The 18,632-nt window shown below is 43.2% G+C and overlaps 1 protein-coding gene across 3 annotated transcripts in view; it reads right to left on the bottom strand.

The window, feature by feature from the left end:
- Positions 1-18,632, bottom strand: part of FHIT (fragile histidine triad diadenosine triphosphatase) — a 1,051,187-nt gene that overhangs the window by 867,637 nt on the left and 164,918 nt on the right. The window contains exon 3 of one of the 3 annotated variants that reach the window (XM_081903436.1): positions 17,624-17,656. The exons of the other annotated variants lie outside the window; for them this stretch is intronic. The gene's annotated coding sequence lies outside the window, so the exon portion shown is untranslated. The remainder of the gene's footprint in view (positions 1-17,623; positions 17,657-18,632) is intronic. 3 annotated transcript variants of the gene reach the window in all.

Genomic DNA, 18,632 nt, shown 5'->3' with positions numbered 1-18,632 from the left:
GAGGGTGCGGGGAAGTCAATGAAAGAAGGTAATGAAAATAAGGTTATGAAATTATGCATGTTTTGTTTTGTCTTTATATGTTTGTCTGTCTGTTAAAAAAGTTAAAAACCCAATAAAAATTTTATTAAAAAAAAAAAAACCCTGGTTAAGTGCCAAGACCTCTGGAATCTCACACCGCTCGGCAGAGATTTGGGTGGCCGGTAAAAGGCAGGTCAGCATGCTTAGGATTTCAGACTGCATCTCTCCTGTTCTCCATTCCTCTGCAGCTACACAGACCACACTGACCGAGAAAGGGGTGAAAAGCCACTGCTTTATAAATGGGATATATCTGGGCAGCTGTTAGAAAGGAGGAATTCAGACACAAAGTCTGCAGTGAGCATTGCAGGGTGGGCTCTCAGCTGCCCTGACACTCAGGAAATCAGTGATGGGGATGAGGGGGAAGAGTCCTAACCTCAGTTGAGTGTCAGAACATTTATGCACAAAAACAAAAATTATATCTGATACACGTCTGTCATCAGGCACATAAAAATATATTATCTGGCTTACCGTTGGCAGGACTATATATTCACAACAAAAAGGTTTACGCTAACAAACTTTACTCTGCATGTGTGTGTGAGAGAGAGAGAGAACTCTGTAAGCCACTACGAAAAGGTAAGTGAATCTATTTTCCCCCTTCTATTCATTATGAGGAAACTTGCAAGTATTCTTAAGCTAAAGCCTGTAAATTCCACCTCCCTTAGAAAGCTTCTTTATAAAAAAAAAAGTCACAGAGAGGCACCGCTAGCATGCAACTTGTAAATTTTACTCAGCTCTGCAGGAAATTGGCTCCTATTATGTTGGCGTCCCTGAATGTGTCAAACACTTGTTTATTACAGCAGTGCTGTACTCATTGAGTTTTCCTCCAAAAGGCTGAAATCAGTAAGCTGTGGCTTACCGGTGCTTCTTAGTGCTGACTTCCCCACTTTTTCCTATTAAAAAATATGCAATGAATATTTCTCAATAACCCCTACTGCTTTCATCTATAATAACAGCCAGAAATAATTCAAAAATGATGCCTGGAGGCCTTAAAGTATCGTCGGAGCTACCCCTCAGTTTATTTTTCCCACTGTAAAGAATTATACAAGAAGTCCAGAATATGTCAGACTCCCTTCCCATGGAAATCAATGGTTGTGTGAGTCTTCAGAGACCAACAGCAGAACACTCCATTGCTCATATTGATAAAAGCCCAACCTTGAAGATCTTCTAGCAGGCGATGGGGAAGCTGTGGTGTACCAGATGTTGTTGGACACCAGTTCCCTTTAGTCCTCAGCCAGCACTGCCCATTACAGTGGTACCTCAGGTTACATATGCTTCAGGTTACATACGCTTCAGGTTACAGACTCTGCTAACCCAGAAATAGTGCTTCGGGTTAAGAACTTTGCTTCAGGATAAGAACAGAAATCGTGCTCCGTCGGTGCGGCAGCAGTAGGTCCCATTAGCTAAAGTGGTGCTTCAGGTTAAGAACAGTTTCAAGTTAAGAACAGACCTCCGGAATGAATTAAGTACTTAACCCGAGGTACCCCTGTATCAGGAATGATGGGAGTTATGGTGTTATAATATATGGAGATCCTTAAGATCACCTTCTTTGCATTATTATTATTATTATTATTATTATTATTATGTCAGCAAATCTCAAGGCAGATTCAAAACAGATCACAGTATCAGGAATAGGGTGGGTCCTAAAACAAACATCTCAAGTTTCAGATGCCAGGGTAAATGGTTTGTTTATCTTCAGCATTCACCGAAAGTTGTATAGTGAAGAAGCCAGACACAGTTCTGCGGGGAGGAAATTACACAATTTAGGGGTTGTCCCACAGTATGCCCTCTCCCAGGTAACCTACCCCCAAGATTCTGAGGACAGTGGAACTAACACCTGGGAGATATTGTAGGGCAGAAGGCAGTCTTTCAGATATTTGGGGCTTTAAACACTAGTGTGAGTACCTTAAATTACTCCCAGAAACCAACTGGCAGCAGTTTCAGAACAAGGGTTATATGAGCTCTAAATGTAACCCTAGTTAGTAATCTGTGAGTCATCTTCAAGGCCAATCCCACAGGACTAGTTACAACAATCTAAAAGACAACAACAACAAAACAGTTTTAAAACTTACGTTTAAAAATTATGGGAAGTTTTTTGAACCACAAAAAGACTGCCCCAAATGCATGTGAATGCATTAGAAGGGTGGAGCAGAAATTCTCGAATAAAAATAAAATAATAAATATGGTATGTACTATGGGGCAAACAGTAGCTGCGGGAGGGTGGGGTAACTTCCCTCCTCCAGCTCTATGGCCCCAATCCAAATAGGAAGCCTCTCAACCACACAAAAAACCCCATGAGGTCGAGACATCTTAAGTGTTAAGAGTTGGGTGGGTTTCAGAGAATAGGTTCCCACACAGAACAGGACAACAGAAGACTGCACCTTAGTTTTGTGTGGGCAAAGTTGCCTAGAAACCAGCTACTTCTTGACTGTATCCAATTAGAGTAGACCCACTAAAATTAACAGGCCTAAGTTGAGTCATGTCCATAAATTTCAGGGGGTCACCTCTAACTACCTTTGGATACAACCCTCTGTCTCCATAGGTTTCCTTATGAGCCAGATAGTAAGCTTACATCACTTTGGACCAACCAACAAGAAATATCACATATGACCAAACTAACACTGATGAAATCCAGAAAGCAAGGAACTTGTCGAAGTAATTTTCCCTATCAAAGGCAGCAGGAAGAAGCTAGTAACACTTTGGTCAACAGTTCATTGTTGATGCACTTCAACCATACATTGCTGAAGAGCCCTATCTACCTGAGTAAGCCCTGCCCTCTGCCTTTGGCTTCCCCTGGACCTTCTTTGTCTTTCCCTGATGACTTGTTCTACTGAGGAAAACAATGGCAGAAAGGTACGTGTCTTTTTAAGATCAACAAGCTCAAAACCTGCAGGACTGCTTCAGAAAATCTTTCATTTCTCTGTGTCCAGCTTGGATGCTGCCAGCCCAGAACACTAGTTCCTACTCTCTCTCTTTCTTCAATTATTCCTGCAAAGGTTCCCTGATGCTTCCAGACTTCATTCTTGCCCACATCCAGATGGGAAAATTCCTCCAAGTTCCCAAGATGTTCACTAATTTCTCACTGCTGTCCTTTTCCACGACAGGACGCTTGTTCAAACCAGTAAAAACCCAGTCCTAGGATCCTAGCACTCTTTGTGCGATTATCAAGCATTTTCTTTCTTTCTTTCTTTCTTTCTTTCTTTCTTTCTTTCTTTCTTTCTTTCTTTCTTTCTTTCTTTCTACCTGGCTGATAACTTATGGCTTGGGCATTCTAGTGAGTAATTTGAAGCCTTGGTAATTTCCACCAGCTCCCCTTTATCAAATCTTCAGGCTGAAGGGGATGTTGAATATCCAACAATATTTAGGTAGGTAATGCAAGTTATACACTTTCAAAATATGAAGGCCGGCTAACTGCAGTGAGGCAAAATTTCAAACCGTGGAATAGATAAGGAGGTGCAAACATAACCTTAAAAAATGCAATAATGTTTCTGAACTGCAAAAAAGGGTGCTATTTCAAGGATAAAAATCAACAGTAAGAAAAGTTCTGCAGCGTAGCAGATTAAGGTTTCACACACAGCAGAAAAGACAAATGGTGTGAGCAGGCACAATGCAGCTGCGAAGCATCTTTCATATTAATATATAGAGCAAAGAGCCAAAGCTAGGGAGAAGGCTCCACGTTGATTTCCTTTGTTAAAGCTCCTGAGAAGCACTTCACGAGTACATAAGACTCACCTTTCTCGTTTCCATCAGATGGAGGAGGTAGAGAGGGACAGGGCCTGGGGTGTGTGTTGTTCTCCACTATTCTGTGAACCCAAACTAGATCCATTATTTCTATAAGCAACCCCAGTGAGTCGTCCTCTTCTATGCAGAGAACACAAGACAGGCCAATGCCCTCTGCAGAAGCTTGCAAATTATGGACAAAACTAAGCATGAAATGCAAGGGTGGCGGGAAACAGATGAGAGGAAGCAATCCCAGCCACCTGGCAAAATTAGAGTATATTTCTAAGAGTAAGCAAGATTGGGAGGGGGAGCAAGTAAGGGAAACAATTACCTTTGAAAGAAACAATGAATGGATGCACTGCAGAACTTTACTCATCTTCATCTCAGGCACCAGTGTTTATTAAATTATAAGCTACTAAAAAGCCCCCTTTGAAAATGTCATTTTTCCCCTTTGACAGAGAAATAAGAAAAGTAATAAAGACGCATTGGCGATGCACAGCTGTGTAAAAACACAGAATGAATTAAAAGATCCTGTTTACAAGAACTGATGGATGGCCCAGAAGTGAAGGCAATGCCTGAAAATGTCAGAAACCTGATTAAAACGCAGCATAGAATCATAGAGTTGGAAGAGACCACAAGGGCCATCGAGTCCAACCCCCTGCCAAGCAGGAAACACCATCAGAGCACTCCTGACATATGGTTGTCAAGCCTCTGCTTAAAAACCTCCAAAGAAGGAGACTCCACCACACTCCTTGGCAGCAAATTCCATTGTCAAACAGCTCTTACTGTCAGGAAGTTCTTCCTAATGTTTAGGTGGAATCTTCTTTCTTGTAGTTTGGATCCATTGCTCCATATCCACTTCTCTCAAATGCAGCAGCATTTGATCTTCAGGCTGAACACAGAACTCATATCTTTCATACTCTCCTTACTGCACAGGAGCAAAATCCAGTTAATTCAATTGTAGATGAAATGCAGATGAAACGGCATTGGTGCAGTTACCCTGTGTTGCAGTTGGTTCCTAAGGAAGCGTGATTATGCAACAACGTCTATAATTCTGTGTCATTCAGCATTATGGTAACAGAGCTGCCCCTAATTTCAATATCCAAGCTACCATGGCCAAATTCAGCCATTCAGAAGACAGGGCCTCCAAGCTCATTTGGGGCAGATGGCCCTTAAAGCATTCTGGATCCAGGTTGTTTCAGGGTTTGAGGACCACTCACCATAACAAAAGGGCATGTGGCCATGTTCCTATAGGCTGTAGGAAAAATTAATGCAGCAACAAAATCCCAGTACCGTTATGTGCCCAGAACACTGTTTACCTTTGTTTTGGGGTTAGAAAAAGGAACATTTATAGATTAAAAAAATACGGAGAGCTCTCAGCATATGGCTCAGCATGTATGCCCCTTTTTTCTGGTCCTTTACTCTGATTCCAATAGATGCTATACAACAAAATGCCGTATTTTTCGCTCTATAGGACACACCCGACCATAGGACGCACCCTGTTTTAGAGGGGGAGAACAAGGGGGGAGAAATCTCCCCCTCTCTGCTCAGCGCCCCTTCAGTGAAGCGGCAGGAGAAAAAGAGCCCCTTCCCTCCCTCTCCACTGAAGCCAGGAGAGTCTTGCTCTCCTGGCTTCAGCGAAAGGAACCCGAAGCCTTTGGAGCACAGCGCGAGTTCCCGCTGCGCTCCAAAGGCTTCAGGCGGCTATCCCTGAAGCCTGGAGAGCGAGAGGGGTTGGTGCGCACTGACCCCTTTTGCTCTCCAGGCTTCAGCAAAAGCAACGTGAAGCCTCCAGAGCGCGGAGGGAGCGCTCCCTCTGCGCTTCGGAGGCTTTGCGTTGCTATCGCTGAAGCCAAGGAGCCTGCATTCGCTCCATAGGATGCACACACATTTCCCCTTCATTTTTGGAGGGGGAAAAGTGTGTCCTTTAGAGCAAAAAATACGGTATATACCAAGTCGAAGCAGGTTCCTGAATGAAAAAGGTCTTTAATTTCTTGGTGCATGTTGCCTAAAAGTATGAGCAGAGAGAGCTCAATAACAGCGCGCCCATTGTTTGGTCACTAAAAAAGAGCTACCAGTCCATGGCAGCTTCAGCACAGAAAATACATTTCATATTCAGTATCTCTGCTCGCCGAGCACTTTATCATGCCAAAACACAGTGCAATAATTGTAATTTAATAATACAGACTGCAGAACCCAGTAACAGTTGAAAACTAGAGAAAACAAATGAGCTTTCCACTCCAAGCCAGATGTCAAGTTCCTCTGAATCAAGCTGTCTCTAGGCACACACTGATAATAAATAGAAATGAATGGATATTTTTATTAAGGTATAGTGGGTCAGCCTCAAATGCTGAGGCCCTGAAAATGAGAAACTAGAGAGCATTCAAAAAGTGGACATGGCACATTAATTCACAACAGAGACTGCAGACAACAGTGAAACATCTGCATTTTCAACATATGCAGAATAAGGCAAGCTCCACAGTTTTCAGTGAATCAGCTTGCAAGCTTTTACAGGCACTGGAAAGGGGTGACCTGACTGCAAAAAGGACTGACTACCTTGTCAACAATGGCTGAGGTCTACAAAATTACTAACTGCGTAGCATTAGCAGCAGGGGACTGTAAACTTAAGATGGAGTGCATTATGCCTGCTCAGGTGCTTGGATAGCCTTACTTATTGATGTATTGAAAAGAATTATCCTGTCTTTCAGCTTTAGAGATTTCAAATTCAGTTTGCATTCAACTATACAGGGCCTTCACATTCAAGGAAGCCGCTTATTTATACAAGTTTTCTATTTGTATGATTTTTAAACCACCTGTCATCAAGGACAGGGGTTAGCAAACTTTTTCTGCGGGGGGGCGGTTCACTGTCCCTCAGAATTTGTGGCGGGCTGGAGCACATGCATGTGCACACACACACACACACACACACACACACACCTTCCCTCCCTCCTTCCCTCAGAGATACCTCCATTCACCATGTTCAGATGGAGCAGACTGGGCTGGGCTGGACTGGGGAGGTGCGTCCTGCCGGCGTTGGGTCTTGGCTTGTGCGGAGGGGCCGCAGCCACCCCGCCAGGAAGGGCCCCTACTCTGGGGTGTCCATGATCGTGCTGCTAATATGCCACCGCCGAGCAGCACAGAGGAGGAGTCCTCCTCCTCCTCCTCCTCCTCGCAGGCTCTCTGTTCCCGCTTCTTCCTGCCCCTTCGTTTCTCCTCCCGTCTCAGAGCTAGATGTCAAGATTGCGCCCTGCCCTGCGCCTTGCCCCGATTGGAGCAGCGAGTCTCAGGAAGGGTCGCCATTGGCCACCAGCTCGTGTCAAACCGGCCAATGGAGGGGAGGCCTGGGGTTGCTAAGGCTTCAGATTAGCCAGCGTTGTGGAAGTCTGAGCAACCTCAGAGCATTTCCAGGGGGGAATCGCAAAAAAATGGCACCTGGGAAAAAAAATGGCGATCATGCTAATCCAAGCGGCGATTGCAGAACCGCTTGTGAGCCAGATCCAGAGGGCAGTTGGGCTGGATCTGCCTGCGGTCCATAGTTTGCCAACCCCTGATCAAGGAGATCCCATGGACATTTGTACTTGTACACAATTAAAACATTGAAATGCAGAATTAGAACATTAGAATATAAAATTTTAAACCAAACAGAAGTTCAGACTACCAATTTTGGGATGAAGACTCTAACTAGGGAACTCTGTTAGTCCCCAGCTCTGCATAGTCTCCAACCTTGATTGCTGCCCACCTGAGAACCTGCTCCCAAGTCCCATGGATACATTCAGATCTGGAAACAACTTGCCCTGTCCTATAGAACCAGGGTGGGAAACTGCGGTCCTTCTGATGTTCTTGGATGGCACTTCCCATTGGCCATGCTAGCTGGCTCTGATGGGAGCGGGAGGACCCATTCACACAACAGATATTTTTGGCAGAGTGAGATTTCTCTAATAATGGTGCATGAGAATGATGCTTTCATGGGAACCTTGGGCAAACATTCTCAGGAATTGGGTGAAAGAAACAGTAATCTGAAATTAAGTTTGCCTTCCTTCCAATGAATATTAGCACCTGTTTCTTATGCCTGATCAATTTTCCCAGCACAGTTCTGAGGTCATCCCATAACAGGGATAACGTCTGAATGGTCAGTGGGTGGGATCCTGTAGCATTTCCCAAGGCAAGGCCTCTGCATAGGAGTTCTGGATGAGAAGGCTGAACACCTCCCAATTCATGCTTTTCAAATGTTATTTGCCTCCAAAAAGGGGTGGGGAGAGAATCCCATCTAAAATTAAAAGTAACCCTGTGAATTCAATCACTCTTCCCTTTCGAGAAAAATGCCTCCAAGGAGGCCATTTTTCCTGACCTTTGTATGTTTATGCATCGTCATCCATTATGTAAAAATAGAACTTCATAAATTAAAAATGCAGCATGTCAGAGAAATATTAGTTTTTGAATATTATGCTGTAGACTTGCTATGTGTCTAATTACACTGTAGACACGCTCTGTTTTTCTGAGAAATCATTTCTTCTTTTGTCAAGTTAAGCTATTATCCATTCCAAATCTGATGCCTGGCTGCCAAAGAGTTGGTAGCTTGTATTAAACAATTTCCATTTACTTCACATTAAGTCAGTCACATAAAAAGCTTTGGCTTCCCTCTTTCTGAATACCTCCGTGAAAAGCTAAACGTGTCTTCCCCTCTTCTCTCTCTCCCTCCCCCTGCTGAAAACCGATTTAAGGAGAATCTTGACAGATAACACAATGCCAAGTTTTATCACTTTTGAAACTAGTAATGAAATGTCATTGGAAACGCCTCATTAAAAATGTGAAATATACTTTGCATCTTCCCAGTTGGGAGTCAATAACCACGCTGTGAAAGGCACTTTTGAAGATGTATAATATATCCAGTTTAAGTCACATTTCTGAATAAAACACAGGTGCTGAACAAGCTTGTGGATGGCAACCGTATTTTATCTTTACACCATAGTCAAGAACTGATTTGACTACTCAAGAATTCAGCTAATGGCATTAATTTGCTAATTGGATACATTATTTGTGTGAGTAGGGTAAAATATTTTTCCTGCACACCCCACTCTTCCAAACACACTTTAATGTGCATTATGAAAACAGTTCCAAGTCTAGCTTAGAGGCCATTATCGTTCCACCTACATATTTAAACAAATAACTAGAAGAGTACACAGAAATACAACAGACCACCACAAACTGCTCTCGTCTGTTTTTCTAAGAGTTGCTATGTTAGTTCCTTCTGACCTGGGTTACCCTGAAAATGTCTTGATGAGTTTTAATGCAATGAAATCCCAATAACATAGCCAGGGTTTATGTTAGTGGGAGGCAGAACCGAGCTATCTGCGACGGGACTGGTCAGTTAGTTTTTTATTATTATTATTATTATTATTATTATTATTATTATTATTATTATTATTTAGTGGGGAGCTGCCCCCCTGCCCAAATCTAATATTGCTACAAGGCTGGGCATGGTATTGTATGGATCCAGCACAAAGTTACGAGGTTTGTTTTCAGCTCCTGAGCAGCAAAGTGTGGTAGAGATCAGAAGCAGCAGAATGGACTGATCCACTTCACTTTGCAGGGGGAGTGTTATATATGGGTTTTAAATAAATAAATATTGGCCTACATGAAAGCTCCCTGCAAACAGTGAAGTAGCACAACAAGAAATGCGCTGTACTAAAAACAGTTCTCCTTAGCGTGCATTTTTCCCTTGCAGATAGTAGGCGGGGGGAGTTAACATGGGAAGCATTCTAAAAGCTGGTGTCTCTACCTGCAGTTTGAAATGGTACTGCCCACTTTAACCCCTTCAGGATGCTTGCCAAGTCATTTTGCTGCACCTTTAGACCAGGCCTTACATTACCATTGTGGGATGGAAACTGGTTTTTCCAGGGTGAGATAGCAGGATGTGGTGGAAAGTATCTGTTTACTGGGACTACGTGGGTAAATGCAAATGCCTGGAGCTTTTGTACTCCACCGCTGCCCAGGCAAGGAAAAGAATGATGGGCTTTTTCCAATCTGCAATTCAACTTATTTCTGTATCAGTTTGCATTCAGAGAGAGAGAGAGAGAGAGAGAGACTCCAAAAATTCCATTACAAACTCTCCTAGCACTTGCTAACCACTCTACAAGGTCTCACATACTTCCCAGTCACAAAAATCTGTATTCATTCTCATATGCTAATATACACATTTTTGAAAACAGTTGTGCCTAAGATACCATTTTTTTACAGTCCCCACCCACCCAATATAATCCATTTTGTGTGTTATTTTTATTGACATCCACTGTCTGTATGCACATTTTCTCCTAATGTCTGCACACATTTTTTGGTTGGCATTGAAAAATTCAGAGGTGCATGAATTTTGAAAGGCAGTTGTGTTTCAGCCTCATCCCTGTTGCTTGACTGCTGTTATGGGTTGCTTCACCAAGAACTGTAGGATAACATTTTAAGAAAAACGACGTCACATTATTCACAATACCTCCAAGGGCACAGAGATTTGGTACATTTCCTCCATGCTAGGGATTTGACCTCTCACCTCCCTAGCATTTGCAAGGATGAGTTCAATGGTCACCCACATCAGGTGGAGAGAGAGATTTTCATCAGCAGTTGCATTAACTAATTAATTTGACATTAACTAATTAATCTGCAGACCAGAGAGGGGGAAATGGTACCAGGAAATTATTCGTTTGGAGGCTGAATTAATTAAAACTACTACAGTAGTGACGGGGTTTAAGCTCACATTTCTCACAAGAGCATGGAACAGCTCACAGCTGTAGCAAGGCAAGAGAGACCGTTTCTTCACAGGGAGCAGAATTAATCTGTGTCACTCCTATAAGGACATGAACTTATTCAACTGCGCTGACATTAAAACATGGTCGCAGCTGCAGCAAATCTATACAAGCAGGCAAAATCTGCCATTTGATTTAGTGGGTTTGCACGTGTCCTCCATTTACAAGACCCTGACTAAACTTACAAATTTGTATTGGAAATACAGAGTAGGTTGGTAAATATTCCTGAGGTGGGTAAGTATCATTTCCAAGCATATACAGTCTTACCTTGGGTTACAGACACTACAGGTTGGGGGTTTTTTTGGGATTACGGATCCACCGAAACCCGGAAGTACCGGAACAGGTTACTTCCGGGTTTTGGCAGTCGCGCATGTGCAGAAGTGCTAAATCGCAGTTTGCGCATGCGCAGAAGTGCCAAATAGCAACCCACGCAGGCTCAGGTGCGCTGCTGCAGGTTGAGAACGTGCATCCCGCATGGATCACGTTTGCAACCCGAGCATCCACTGTAGTCATAAAAACCTTTACATGTTGGAATACAGTCCAGCGGTGCCAGGTTTATGGGGTGAAGGGGGTTTCAGCTCCCCCAATGTTTTTGGCAGGGGGCACTGCCCTCCCCAATATTGATATGGCTGCCACCCCCTTCCGCCACCGGGCACCCTCCACAAGTCCCATACTTTGCCTGGCAGCCCAGGAGCCAGGCAGCGGCTGAGACAAACACGGGCAATCTTTGCTTCACTTGTCCCAGTTGCAGCTCCCGGGCTAAGGCTGGGATGAACAAACACAGATGTGAGAGACAGAGGAGGAATGGTAGAGACTGTCCAATCCTGACCCTTCCAGAGAGGAGGAAGAGGAAGACAATATAGATTTGCAACAGGGGGTTGAGGGAGGTCACAGCTTGGAGGCAGGTGAGGTGAAAAGTCAGGAAATCGTGGGAGAGCCAGAACAGCTGGCTGACGTGTTGTCATCAGGAAGTATTCCAGACCCTCCATCTCCCAGAACCCGGCAAGCCTTAAAAGTAGGAGAGCAAAGAACTCCAGGGCAGGGCAGCACCCGTAGAGGACATGATAACGACAAACGAGGAAGTAGGAAAGACGAGGAGGGTATTCACTTGGGACAACGCCGTAATCCAAGAGGCTGGGTTCTATAGCCTCTCTCTGTAAAGACTGAAATAAAAAAGGAGTATAAGAAACTTTTCCTTGTCTTTATATGTCTTTGTTTAGGGAAATTGTTTGATGTTTTACTGTGTTTTTAATATTCTGGTGGGAGCCGCCCAGAGTTGCTGGGGAAACCCAGCCAGATGGGCAGGGTATAAATAATAAATTTCTTCTTCTTCTTCTTCTTCTTCTTCTTCTTCTTCTTCTTCTTCTTCTTCTTCTTCTTCTTCTTCCTGGGCAACCAGCCGGGAGCCGCTGACAGCATCCTGACAGCAGAGATCACCCTCCACACGTCCTGCCCCCACCCGGTGCACCCCAGGTGGCATCACATGACGCGTCACATGACCATGCCCCCTCAATGGGGGGGGCAAGTCTGTGCCCCTGATATAGTCAGAGTGCTGTTTAAAGACATAAAAGTGCCACATAGGTGTGTTCACACCAAGATGGCGGTGAGGGGGGAGGATGTTGTGGGTATCTGGAAACAATAAGCATGATGGTCCTCTCACTGTTCCCCTTAGGATTTTTAAAACCTTTTCCCCCTTCAAATCTTTGGATCCCCCTGAGAATGTTGATGCTGCTGTCATATTGCTCAGTGGCTAAATGGTCATGGGCACTGACCTCCTGTCTTCACTATTACACAAGGAATGATGATGTTGTCAGGAGTTCAGCCTACACTCAAGTAGGACCCTGACAGAGACACATGCCCGACTGGCATGTTCTCTCCCTCCTGGTCAATCGTTCGGGAGCTTCATAAGCTTTCTTCAGCCCGAACATCACAGCGGCTGATGCCAACCGACACCGGCACGCTTAGGGATCCGCAGAGTTTGCGCACCTTGCGTAACAGACCTCAGCAACTCAGCATTTTGGCTAATCTACTTTATTTACATATAAACACACACGGAGCACTGCAACATGGCTCCCCCTTTCTCTAGCATCAGACAGCAAAGAGAAAAAGAACAAAGGACAATAGTCCCACTTCACGGAACACAGTAACACAAACATCCTGTCTTCGTCACTTCCCACTCTGTGGAGTCAACACATTTCCTGTCATGTGAAAGACAAAAATCCCATGACTGCAATCACGGAACAGGAATTCTAACAGATGTATCCACATGTACCGTGGTACAGTAGCTGGTCACCTGGAGCCACAAAAACCAAACCAGCTACCCATCACAGAGGCCTATAGCTGAATTAGAATGGGAAATGCCATGGGGAGGAGCATGGCACTGATAGCACTCAGGTCAAAGCTATGCCTTACCGTCATGTCATGAGCAAAATGGAAGGAGACCCCCAAGGTGAGGAATGGATGTTTTAGTTCCATCTGTGTGCACTGAGAACAAATTAGAATGGATCCCAAACATAACCTAGCTATAAAGTAACAACTCGATACAGGGAAACCTCAGGGGAGAAAGGAATAAACTACTAGAATGCTGAGGAACAGAACTCTAATCATTAGAAAATTATGAACTGGCATATAACTATATTCAGGGTCACAGCTAAATTAAAGTATTGATTTAGATCAAGATTTCCCCTCCCCCTCTCCTTGCTAATGCTTCCAGAATTTATTTATTTTTAAAAAAACATCTGTATGTTATAATTTACGGTGAAGATCAATTCTGTTATCAATTGACCCTGCTTAGAAATCTGCACAATCTTAAATTAAATAACTTGAGATGTTTGAAATGGAGAGAAAGTATTCATTCCCCCTAAGATTTTAAATCACAGATATATACATATGTATGCCCCCTTCAAAATAACACAGCGAGGAAAGTCCCATGTTATGCCAAATGAGTAATGTCAGGCCCGGGTCTGCTTACCTACTAAAATTTATTGAGATCTCTAAAGAAATCAATGACTTAACCAAAAACCAGTAAATAAAGTGTAGTATAATCAAAGCCTGGGGGATTAAGGTAATGAATCTTCAATTATTAAATCTATACTCTTTAATTACAGGTAGCATCTCTCCCTTTTCACAAGCCATCTCTAAATCTGTCTTAACACCATATTTCTAGCATTCCTGGAATCCTTAGGAACGTAAGATCAAAGGGACATCTCAGATTCTAAGATTTTCTGTTTGCAGCTGCAGCCAGATTGATGCCTCTCTAATTTTCCAAGCAGGGCACAAAAGAATCAGCACCAGACCTATATAGATACTGGGGAAGCCTATTAGTAACCTTTACTGCACAGGGGAAAGTAGCTATTCATTTCTACCCTCTTCCCCGCCCCCGCCCCTGCCCCCTTTGCTTAAACCACTGATTTTTAAAATTTATTTTTTGAAGAGAAGGAAAGGGGAGCCCACAATCTTGTGGCTCATTGTGGTTCTTGTAGACCATAGTTTATTGTTGCATGCACATATAACCATTGTCTACTGAATCATCTTTGTTTGTTTGTTCAAACTCTTAAAGAATTCTTAAAAGTTAGTGAAGCAGGACTTCCATTACTTTGATTATTTAATTTGTAATTTATACAATTCCCATTAAAAAAAAATGAAACATGTAAAACAGTTCTGGTGGCAGCACAGACCCTGCAAACAAATTCTCCTAATGGAAGTGCAGATTTCTAAGTCTGCTAAAATTGTACGCACATTTGAATAAATGCAATTAACCTTTTATTTTGTTGCCATAAACAGGATGGATGGCTTTCCACCAAGCAGCCAGCCCTCAAGGAACACAATGATTTTGAATAATTGTTTTTAAAAATCCGTACAGCTTCATTCTGCTGTATACAGAATCCCTGAGAGATCATCTCATCACCTCCATGTTCTAAGATGACCTTTAAGATAGACACTGGATAAATACGCCACCTTCGCACCAAATCAAGTCTGCGAGGGTGCGCAGACAGTAGGACTGTGCAAACGTGCCTCAATCCATTTTGAAATTAATTCACACTTTCATCCAGTGTTTTCTGTTCAGCTGCAGCTGGTTTATTTTGCTGCTGCGGAGATACACTTCTTTTACGTATATCATAGCAACTGACTTCCAATGTTGATGGATACGGTAGATTAATTAGTTTACCATTACCCATCTTTAGGAGGGAGAGGTTGTAAGTCCAATATAGAAATAAATAAAACCCAGGGCATAGTCATGCCATCAGGCACTATGACAACAGGATGCCGGACTAAATTAAGTTTTGGCTTTATCCAGCAGAACTCTCCTTACGTTCTTATGGTGATCACTTGGTACATAGTTCCCTTAACTATTTTCCAGTTATTGTTTCAAAGGTTGTTGTCTTTTGTTTTGATTTTTTAAGTCTGACTAGTGTGGTTAACATATAATTTCACTCTGTTCCTATTGAGCCCAAATACTGTATTTTCCCATTAGACCACAATCAATCCAGGCTGCAATTATCTCCATACACAACAGTTGAAGGGTATGGGGTTTTCTTTTCCAAGAATTCATTGTTTTGTGATGTTGACACATAGTTGCAATTTCCAGTAAGGCCTGCACTATATCAAAATGGCTGCACTAGCCTGTCCAGCTGTGGTTGATGAAAATTACTGCAGGGCAACAGTGGTATCTGAGAAAAAGCAACAGGAGCATCATTATAGTGGAGCATTTAGCAGGGCCAGGGATGCAATATCAGTATAAGTCTCTGAATGTGAAGACTGTCAGTGAATTGGATATCCTAAGGGGAAGTCTGGAAGACCTATGATATGAGCCATTTTGGCAAAGCTCTGCAGATCAGGAAATATCAGAGATCAATATTTGATGCTAAATCATCTCTTAGGTGAAGTGATCTACATGCTCACTGACATTTTCTACATACTAATATACCCTCATATCAACTAGATTATTAGTTGAGCATCTAAGCCCTTTCCGACAAGGAGTACAGTGGTGCCTCGGGTAACGTACGCTTCAAGTTGCATACGCTTCAGGTTACAGACTCCGCTAACCCAGAAATAGTGCTTCAGGTTAAGAACTTTCCTTCAGGATGAGAACAGAAATCGTGCTCCGGCGGCGCGGCAGCAGCAGGAGGCCCCATTAGCTAAAGTGGTGCTTCAGGTTAAGAACAGTTTCAGGTTAAGTACGGACCTCCGGAACGAATTAAGTACTTAACCTGAGGTACCACTGTATAGCATACTAGGCATTTTGCCGCCCCGCCCCCCATATCTCTGCTGAAGCCATTACATTCACTCTTTTAACATATTTATTTATTATTTATAAAATGTGTTTATAAGCCTTCTGCAGAGCCACGCCCTCACAAAACAACATGCATAGAAAGGAAGATACAAGTTGCATTAGGTAGATTGGATAGGTGTACAATTGCCAAGAGAAAACTGCTGTGAATCACATAAGGCATTAACACTCTTTAGGAAAGGCAGGAGTAAAGGCTTTCAATGTGCTCTTAAAAGCCAATATATACGGGAGGACCAAACACAAGTCATTTGGAAAGGAGTTCCATAACCAAGGGGCCACTAGCAAGAAGGCCCTGTATCTCATGCACACCAACCTTATCAATGAACATGCAAATTAGATGTCCAGAACAGGCACCTCACCTTGGACGTCTAATCTGTTGTGAGGCAGTAGGTCTGCAATCTGGTAAGAGTGCACCTATTGCTTGGCCCTATTTATAAATAAGCCAAATATTTAAAAATGCTTTCCAAAGGAAAGCAAAACCAAGTTGGTGCTGTCCCTGAAATTTTCCCAACATGGAACAATATTAATACACAGACAGCCTCCCACGCTCACCAACGACATCCCCTCCAGGCAGGAGATGGTGGGGGGAGACCTGCCTACTTAAGCCCATCTTCTGGAAACATCTCCAGTTACTATCTTCTCTGATAACCAGTCACCTGTACCAGTCACCAGTGTGGTGTAGTAGTTAAGAGCGGCAGACTCATAATCTGGGGAACCGGGTTCACGTCTCCGCTCCTCCACATGCATCTGCTGGGTGACCTTGGGCCAGTCACACTTCTTTGAAGTCTCTTAGCCCCACTCACCTCAAAGAGTGTTTGTGGTGGGGGAGGAAGGGAAAGGAGAATGTTAGCCGCTTGGAGACTCCTTCGGGTAGTGATAAAGTGGGATATCAAATCCAAACTCTTCTTCTTCTTCTTACTCAATCAAAGAAATACTTTGATTGAATCATGGCTTGACCACATAAGAAGTCTCTACAGAATCCAATCTTACAAACACAAACTAATAAATAATAATAATAATAATAATAATAATAATAATAACTTATTATTTATACCCTGCCCCAGCCACTCTGGGTGATTCCCAATAGAATATTAAAAACACAATAAAACCTCAAACATTAAAAACCTCCCTAAACAGGGCTGCCTTCAAATGTCTTCTAAAAGTCAGATAGTTGTTTATTTCCTTGACATCTGATGGGAGGGTGTTCCACAGGGCGGGTGCCACTACCGAGAAGGCCCTCTGCCTGGTTCCCTGCAATCTCACTTCTCGCAGCGAGGGAACTGCCAGAAGGCCCTCGGAGCTGCACCTCAGTGTCCAGGCTGAACAATTGGGGTGGAGACACTCCTTCAGGTATACTGGGCCAAGGCAGTTTAGGGCTTTGAGTTGTGCTCAGAAACGTACTGGCAGCCGATGATAAGCTTGGAGAGGACCCAAAGAGGCTACCCACTCCAACCTACCTAATCCTGTAACAATATTTTTACATTGGCATCCAAATGTGACCACACAATAGCTGGGATCCAAAGGACCACTTTTCAGTCACCTTCTTCCTCTTTCCCCATAAAGCTGCTCCTGTGGCTTGCAGACCTTTGGGTACAGCATCCCAGTAAGGGCTTAGAAAAGGGCATTGGAAAACTCCCATGCCCAAAAGGACTTGGTGTGCACAAACAAAAGGGTCTTGGCTAGCAAGTCCTAAGAATCAGTTCCGAATGTCTGCTGCTACAATCCAAGTAAAATGATTGCTCACCTTATTCGTTCCAAGGAGTAACAGTACAGGAGACTGAAAAGAGAAGAGGGAATCACTAACTCACTCATTCTGCTCAAGAATTAATGCAAGCTAAAAATGCTTTTGTAAGCTTAAAATGAAACCAATTTTATTTTCCTTAAGATCATGCATTCGCCAAACGAAAACATAAATCTGATGTAATAACCTACAACAGAAATGAAACTTGACACATTTCCCTGTTACCAGATGCAAAACTGAGGAGATCTAAGAATAAAATGCATGTCTTCAAAGTCTCGTAATTTTAAACACTGTTATTTGTCTAGTTCCCATTGAACATACGCCTGCTTAACAGAAGGGGTTTAACTGAAAGCTAAGTTAAACTGTATTGGATACAATAGTGGCAATCATATGTAAAACTCATTCCTTGTTAATCAAACAATTAAGTAATTCGGAATCCAAACATCAAGAACACACACCTTAGGTTTCTACAAGATTGTGTATTGTAAGTAGCCTACACCTTTTTTACACTCGCCACTTCTACCATGAGCTTTCGTGTGCATGTACACTTCTTCAGATACCAAGTGTGCATGCACACGAAAGCTCATACCAAGAACTAACTTAGTTGGTCTTTAAGGTGCTACTGGAAGGAATTTTTTTTGTTTTGACTATGGCAGACCAACACGGCTACCTATCTGTAACCACTTCTACCAATTATGATGTTCAAACACAGCATCACATTTTGAGATGGTATCTCTTTTTAAATAAGTGTAATGCAGCCAGGGCAATTTAAGAAGCTTACTAAACACCCTGGACAAGACAACTCCATTCCACATTAGTTATACTCTCACAAGGAAGGGACACGGGTGGCGCTGTGGTCTAAACCACTGAGCCTCTTGGGCTTGCTGATCGGAAGGTCGGTGGCTCGAATCCACACGACAGGGTGAGCTCCCATTGCTCTTTCCCAGCTTCTGCCAACCTAGCACTTCGAAAGCATGCCAGTGCAAGTAGATAAATAGGTACCACTGTGGCG

This window comes from Podarcis melisellensis (genome assembly GCF_964234715.1).
Source record: "Podarcis melisellensis genome assembly, chromosome: 2".
NCBI lineage: Eukaryota > Metazoa > Chordata > Lepidosauria > Squamata > Lacertidae > Podarcis > Podarcis melisellensis.
The sequence above is the reverse complement of the archived record's forward strand: the minus strand, read 5'-3'. Positions and strand labels throughout refer to the sequence as shown.